Source organism: Myotis brandtii, unplaced genomic scaffold (genome assembly GCF_000412655.1).
Source record: "Myotis brandtii unplaced genomic scaffold, ASM41265v1 scaffold168, whole genome shotgun sequence".
Classification (NCBI taxonomy): domain Eukaryota; kingdom Metazoa; phylum Chordata; class Mammalia; order Chiroptera; family Vespertilionidae; genus Myotis; species Myotis brandtii.
In genome coordinates, this window is record NW_005356173.1 from 2,192,203 (window position 1) to 2,200,339 (window position 8,137).

Consider the following 8,137-nt stretch of genomic DNA (forward strand, 5'->3'; position numbering starts at 1 on the left):
GTGCCTGCTATAGAACCATAAGCCCAAAATTACATATTTTCATTACTTGTTAGTTTAATATTTTTTTCTTCCTCTGATATCTTCTCTAAGGATTTTTAAACAATAATTGTGTGTTATTCAAAAGTATAATTTGGGGAGTAATTTTAATATTAGTATCTTCAAAACCCTTTCTTTACTGTTTCAATAAGTGCTACATTGAAGTTAACTGACCCCACTATTCACAGAACTATGTGAAACAAGAAAATAGTACAAATGTTGAGGTAATATTTGGATAAAATATATTTCTGATTTTATTTAAAATTGCTATTGTTCCTTTGGGGAATCTAAAGTAACCAGTTGTAAAGTACTTTTTCCTTAACCTAGTTTTTGTCCATTGATTTTATGTACTTAATGTTACAGACACCCTGGGATATGAGATAATGGTCTGAATTCAGGAATAGAAGTTTCAAGACTTAGACCTTAACAAACTGTGTCATGCAGTGATGATATTTTGTTTACTTGGATTTGTTTTTTGGTTGTATTATTGTTGTTTATTTTAAAATGAGAAATGGAATATTGCCATCTTCTTTAAATTTCTTTGTGTTATAAGCAATTCCTACACCATGGAGGAAGGTAATCATTCCAGCAACAGGCTTCAACAGGGATAAGTAAGCAGAAAGTACATGATGACTGTAATTATCTGGGTAACTTTCCTCTTCACTTGGCTTAGAGCAGTGGTTCTCAACCTTGGCTGCACATTAGAATCACCTGGGAATCTTTTTAAAATCCTGATTTCTGGGCCTCATCCTCCGGAAAAAAAATTCCGGAGGATGAGGTCCAGAAATCAGGATTTTAAAAAGATTCCCAGGTGATTCTAATGTGCAGCCAAGGTTGAGAACCACTGGCTTAGAGAAACAAATATACATGTGTTTGTTTTTCAATCTTTTTTCCACCTGGAAATAAGAACCATATGCTATATGGTCTTTGCAGTCAAATACAGGGGGAGGGGGGGGGGAGGGCACAAAGTTATGTAAGTGTTCTCTGTACATTTTTTTCTAGGATAGTCTGGAGTAGCCAATTAGCTTTTTAAATTATTATAAAAAAATTTATCAGGTTTTGAGTAACCTTTAAATGTAGTGATTAGAGAATGAGAATTCAGTTGAGAAACTTAGATGTGAGGAATGAATTAATGAGCATTTCGAATCTAAGTGGTGTATACTTTAATTAAATACTTATAAAAGTTCCTCACCAAATTATAAGGAGATACAACTGCATTACTGATTTCCTCCCCTGAATTCGGAAGGCAGTTAAGTTTTACTCAGTTTTGAAATTTGAGTTTAGATTTGTGAAATCCCATCTAATTTTCAAATGGGTGTTTTAGTAATATTTTGGCTAGAAATGTTGTGACCTATAAAAGCATTGATTTCTGTGAATCTGTTAAATTTTAATTACAGTTTAGGTGGAACTTATTCAAGTAGGAATAGTGCCAATGCCTTTTCCCAGGACAAACCACACTGTGCCTGCATTTTCTTTTTGATCTCCTCGACTTGTTCTTCATGCCGCTCTATGTGAGTCACATATTACAAGCAAATTTTCCCAGAAGATGTCAAGTGGATGAGGAGAAAAGGATGAAACAGACTGTGCTGTGTGTTTGATGCAATGATGGTGACTTGGGAGGGAAGGTTTAGAGAGAGAGAGAGAGAGAGAGAGAGAGAATGGGGTTAGTCACAGACTAATTTCATACAACAGCTTTAGGTCTTTTTAAACACATTTGTGAGGTCACCAGGTAGCTTGTTGCTATTTCTATGTGCTCATCCTCCTCCTTAAGGAGGCACTGGATACTCATGAAAGCTGACTATCTGAGTTAAGTTGATCATTTTAGGGTGAAGTTGATTGTCTTGGGGCAAAGTTGCCCTACAATTTTTTTTTCTATCAGAATACTAACATTAATAAGAAAAACAAACACTGAAAAAGAATTTTTATTAAGATGTTTTGATTACATATGCTAACTAATACCTCTAATGACTTGGAACAAGAGTTACATTCTAATCAATCCAGAATACTCTACTGAGTGCCTACTAAGTATAAGTTTAAGTTATTCCCAGCCCAATACATCCCTTGCCTCTAATGGAATTTAAGTAATGGACTCTGGCAGAAGAAAGCACAGAACAGTATTCCATGAGCCCATCCTTCTGGTTACTCACCCCAATGTGAGTGCCAACAACACTTTTAGGTTTTTTAAAAAAACAAAATGGTTACAACTCTTCTCAATAACACCAAATGTTATAAATTGCCCACTAGGACACTATCGCATTTCAAATATATTTAAAGTGGACGATAGCGGGTTTTAACTCTCAAATTTCATAGCTATGAAAAGTGTGCTACACATTGGCGAGTACTTGAGTGCTGGTATATGAAATTACTTATTACTTCATAAACTACATTTATGGAGATAAAACCTAAGATGAGAATAATATGCATTGCCTTTTGAGTGTGGTATGCATGCATTTTTCCCTCTCTTCCCCACACTCACAATGGAAATTACCTCCAATATGGAAGTCTGTAAATGATTTTTATCCTCTCTGGGGATTTCAAGATGAGCAACAAAAGAATATATACAAACTTCAGAGGAATAGAAATGCCAAGAGGTCAGTACATAGCCTTTATAGTAACAACCAGTTATTAGCCTAATATCAATGACTGGAACTCACAATAATTTGGCATTTTCTTCTGTATTTGGCTTTTATGAAAATGGCATAAATTAAAAATATTAAAAGTGGTATATATTTAATACACCTTGAGGTTACTTATAAAAGAGAGACTCAGTCTTCCACAAGTAGCTACAACCAAGATCCCAAAGGGTTATGAGCAGAAACAATTCTAAATAGTCAAATAAGTATTTACTACCATGTAGTACCACTTACTACTTCTTGGCCACTGAAATTGTATTACTATGACAAAAGAAGAAGAAAAAGAGGGAGGAGGAGGAGGAGGAGGAGGAGGGGGAGGAGGGGAATTGAGGAGAAGAAGAAAATACAGAATGATGAACCAAATGAAAAGATGAGCCTTTCCCCCAAATCATCCACTCTGCGTTTTGCTTCTCATTTCTATCTGGTCTTCTCAGGGAATGGAGAATTACCTTCCAGGTGGGAAGCACTTTAGTCTCAACTTGCTAATAAGGATTTAAGGAGCTGAAGAGAAGACCAGAAAAAAAAAAAAACTTTAAAGGCACATAACACCAACTCCAGAATCAGAAAATTCCAATATATACTAAATTGCAGTATATGCAGTTAAAATGAGAATTGCATTATCAATTTCATGAATTATCAAAGAAAGATACAATTAGGTCAGTCTACTCAACATACTAAGCAGGAATGTGAGCTAATCCATATTGAAAATATTGTATTGCAAGATATAAATGGAAAACCATCTTCTTGGTCTCCTCCCCATTCCTGGCTAAATGTTAATCAAGCAGAAAGTTCAACAGAGCAAGAGATCATTAATTATTATATTATCACATAAACTACTTTGAGTGTTATTAAACATAATACCACAGATACCTGAATGTTGGTAGAACTGCTATAATTGAACTTTAATATTTATGTAGTCCAATGGAAAACATTTTGAAAAGAAACAATTAACCATGTTTTTACTGAAGCATGCAGTTGAAGCCATCTCTCAAATTCATTTCACAACCATCACATGGTTTAAACTGAAATAGAATGCATTCTTGGCTTTATGTAGGTGGCAGTAAAGACATCCAGAGGTTCCACATTGTTTTTCAACCCTGCAGAAGTAAAAGAGGTCTTGCCATTTCCTACTGCCTGGTGAGGCATGGCATCCTTATAGGAAATTAGGAATACTATGAATTATGGAATCTAGCTGTAAATGTTTTGGCAGCAACTATGCAAACTAACTTAAACTGTTTAGGGAATAATTAACACCTCCAAGCCTGCTCCACTCAATACATTCACCACTGCAAATTGGGGAGATTAAATAAATGCATAGTAGAGAGATTTAATTCAACCCAGCTTTCTGGATGGAATTAAAATATTCTCAGAAATCTTCTTTTCTAATCAGTTATATCAGTTCCAACAGTGTGGACAAGGGGGGTCTCTTTGTCCTTTTGCTTGTTTATTTTGTACGTACAATATCCAGATTCCCCAGAACCATATGGCCTGTTTGCTTTATTACGTTCCCCGGTCTAACCTGACTACTCATTCAATCTAATACCTGAATTGGGTTTTGTATGCTACCTGGTACCATTCAACTTGAAATAATATTTTCCTTAATCTATGAGATAGTCAAATAATGGGAGATTTTTTTAAAAAGTAATCACTACATAAATTGTAGGTTAAATTTGGGAGAGCCCAAGCTCTAAAGTGCCACATTAGATTTTTTTAAAAACTAGTTTTTAATTGCAACAATTATTCTGAGTTATGTGAGTCATCTATATGCACGTTATGCATACTGCAATCCAAAGAAATCTGGGTGTCCAGAAAGTGAAGAATGCAATTAAGAATAAGATCAGCTTCTAGATTCTAAATATTATGAATTGGTTTAGCCATCTCCCTCCCGGTCTCCTAAATTCAATTGTTCATTTCAAAGGTTGTTACACATGTTTGAAGACCACTTTTTTCTAACTATACCCTTTCCCATATATATTACACGGTGCAAATATGAATTGTTTAACAAATATTTTCAGAGTTTAGTGTGCAATTGGATTGGCGAGTGTTTCTCCTCTAGTCAGATACTTTTCTGAAGGAATTTACTGCTTTCTGGGCCCAGTTGAACAGCTTGTTTTCCAGGAGGAAATTCCACCTCACGGAACACACCTAGGGACATACCGATGTTTCTCTACTTACTGACTTTATTCAATGTTTCTTCCAACAGTCAGTCACTCCAAGTGTTATTGAAACCAAAATACTTTCACTTTTTTTGTCATTTAAGTTCCAAAAATTGGTGAGGACTTTTGAGATAATTTTCCATACACTAGATTATTTACAGACCTCTGAAACAACTAAGGTGATGATAATATATTTTCTATTTAGATGATATCCATTTTTAAAAGAATATACAGGGTTGACAAGAAAAAAAAAGAGAGAAAAAAAGAATATACAGGATGGGGCAAAACTAGGTTTACAGTTATATGAGAAACGCAGAGTTTACTTGTATTATTACTTATTAATTACTGTATTATTTTCCATACAAACAACTGTAAACCTACTTTTGCACCACCCTTTATAAAGACACAGAATAATCACCCATTTGACATTTACTTGAATAGATATTGGTGTCAAGGTAATGCAGACTTATTTTGATCTCTTTATTCAACTATTAGCCCCCAACTCTGAGGTTAAAGGGGTTGTCTGTCTTCTCAGAGATATAAACCCAGTATCTAGCACAATGCCCAGCTCATTAATAGTCTACAGTCAACAAATATTGAAGATATATATGAATGATGAATATATTGATGGCGAAGCAATCACTTACTCCAATTATGAGGTCATGTTAACATTCAACTTGCCCATCCTCTCTCCCCACCATGCTTTTGTTTTCTCTGTGTGGGCCATGGTTCACTTTGTTTTACAATTCTCAAGCTTTGACTGACCTTATATCCAACTAAAGAAACATTTCTCAGATCATCATATGCTGTCTTCAGTTATTTGCAAATATAATGTAATGCACATATAATGAATTCACTCTCTGGAACAAGACAGCCCATGTTTACCATACCCAATGGAGATCTAGTGGAACTATTGTGACTCCATAGATTGTCTTGTCAGTTTTACAGGGCCTTAATAGTTGGCCAGGTCAAATAGGCTTCGTAGTTCCTATCTTCTCACTAATAGTTAGAGTTATAAGTGAAATTTTTTTTAAAAAGGTGCTTATTAAATTTAATGTCTAATGATGAAAATGGTGAATTGGATAGGGAGAATGTAGCATTAGTATTTAAGAAATAGCAGATGCAGAAGCTATTAAAACCCTATTTCTTTAAGCATTTGTGAATCCGAATGTCCATATCCAATGAACACAAATTTGAAGCAAAGGTAATAACAGTACAAAGAATCCTATACAATAAAAGCCTAATATGCAAATTGACTGAATGAGAGAAGACTGGCAGAATGACCAGTCGCTATGATGCGCACTGACCACCAGGGGGCAGACACTCAACACAGGAGCTGCCTCTAGCCTGCAGGCCCCAGGCCAGCCAAGGCAGGTGCCAGAGGGGGCCCCCCGATTGCCCCTCCGGTTGCCCCACAGATCGGCCCTGATCGCTGGCCAGGCCTAGGCACCCTACCTGTGCAGAAATTTCATGCACCAGGCCTCTAGTATGACATAATTAACTTTCAAACCTGGCAAAAAGCACTGAAAAACAGATGAAGGCCAGTTCTCAGGGCACATAGCATGAAGTAAGACCATCCTATGTAGCATAGTGTTGTTACAGGCTGGTTACAAATGTGTGGCTATAACCAGGTTTGTTTTTGTTTGTTTTTACTCATTAAGAGAAATGTTTACAAAGTGGTCAGAATGCTTTTTGGAGGGAAAACAACAACAACAAAAAACACACCTTCAGGCATGTCATTTTCTGTTACAGAATGATGAAATAATAAGTATTGCAGGCTCCTGTTGCTTAGTACCCTAAGAAACAAAATCATTTCAAACCTGCTTGAGATATCAATTGAATAGCATCCATTGTGATACTGAAATAGTAATACTTTCCATTGTTTCCTCCTTTATTTTTCTATTAAAAAAAACACTTTAGTGCCACATTAGTGGAGTTTACTGCAATGCTTAGAAACAGACATAGTTAAAGGATTGACTTCTGAAAAGTTGTGCTACCTCAAAATATTTTTTATTCCAATGACTGGTTTCTTTGAGGTCTTACAAATTGTTGATGGCAGTTATCTACCAGAGGGCTTTGGAAAGTGTTCATTGACTTTTGATAATCTGTGGGTATTCGAATTTTTTTTAAGGGGGATATTCAATAACCCACAGGAATGTGTTTATTATTTTATAAGAAGCGAGTTGTATAATATGAGGATGTAGTGTTTCCTGTTAGTCACCTCTGTGTGTGTTTCTTCATTTTCCAGATTGTACCCAATCTGCAGTTATTTCTAGAACATATCCCTTTAAATCAATAAGAAACAAAGATCTAATAACGAATGCTGAATCAGGCCCATTACCACCATGCTAATTACGCATTGAACGCACGATACTGTTTACAGAGGACCTTTCCGAGACCTAAGCATAACATTAAACTCCGAGTCTATTGCAGGAGTAGCCAAGTCTCTATAAAAATTTTATTTATCTTGAAAGGCAAATGCTTGTTCATTGCATAATACTGAAAGACATCGTTACTCCTCCTTGACCCTCCCTAAACATCGTTAGATAGTTAGGTGGCCAATCATTCTTAACTGTGTCAGTAAAGTCAGGGAAACGGTTGGTTCCGCAGAGAGATAAGATTCCAAGTACTTTATGGAGCCTGAATGGAAGGATGGAGGAGGGAGGGTGGACAGGTGGGAGCTGGGGAGAATAGCGTGTGATTTATGAGGGGCAATATCTAAATGGGCATAGGAAATCCGGGTCTCTCTAGAGATATTCACAACCCTTGGTACTTGTCATGCACCAGAGACCCTGAAGCAATTATCCGTATGTCTGCTTGTTTATTTCAGTTTGGGTTTGTGCGTGTTTACCGGAATGTAGTTTTCCTGGCAGCCTCGGCTTGCAGGGTGTCCGTGTGCATATGCACGAGTGTGAATTAATTACGTATTGAAAACATCTGCATTAGGGGCGTCTGCAGTCCCCGCCGCCCCATTCGGGAGGCTCGGCTCCATCACTTGGTGTTAGGACCGCTGGAAGACCTGCCCGTCGGGCGCCTGACTGTGCATCCCGGGGGGCCAGAGCTCGGGGAGCCTGTACCATCTCTATGTGAAGGGGAGGAGGGAAGTCAAAGGGAAGGCGCCCGAGCGAAGGGATTCTGCTTCCCGGGGCTGGGGTGGGGGCAGCCCGGGTGCCAAGACTGCCCAGCAAATTCCCAACTTCAGCATCGCCTCCCACCGGGGGAGGGGCACGCGGCTCCTACCTGGGCCCCCGCCTCGTCCGAGGGCGCCCGGGCCCTGGGGTGTCAGCTCCTGTCTGCTGGCCAAGGCGGCGA

The 8,137-nt window shown here is 37.7% G+C and overlaps 1 long non-coding RNA gene across 1 annotated transcript in view; it reads right to left on the reverse strand.

Annotated features, from left to right (window-relative positions):
- The window catches only part of LOC106725508, an 89,582-nt gene extending 81,445 nt beyond the window's left edge, over positions 1-8,137 (reverse strand). Inside the window, exon 1 of the long non-coding RNA XR_001361393.1 lies at positions 8,066-8,137. This is a non-coding gene — a long non-coding RNA (uncharacterized LOC106725508). The remainder of the gene's footprint in view (positions 1-8,065) is intronic.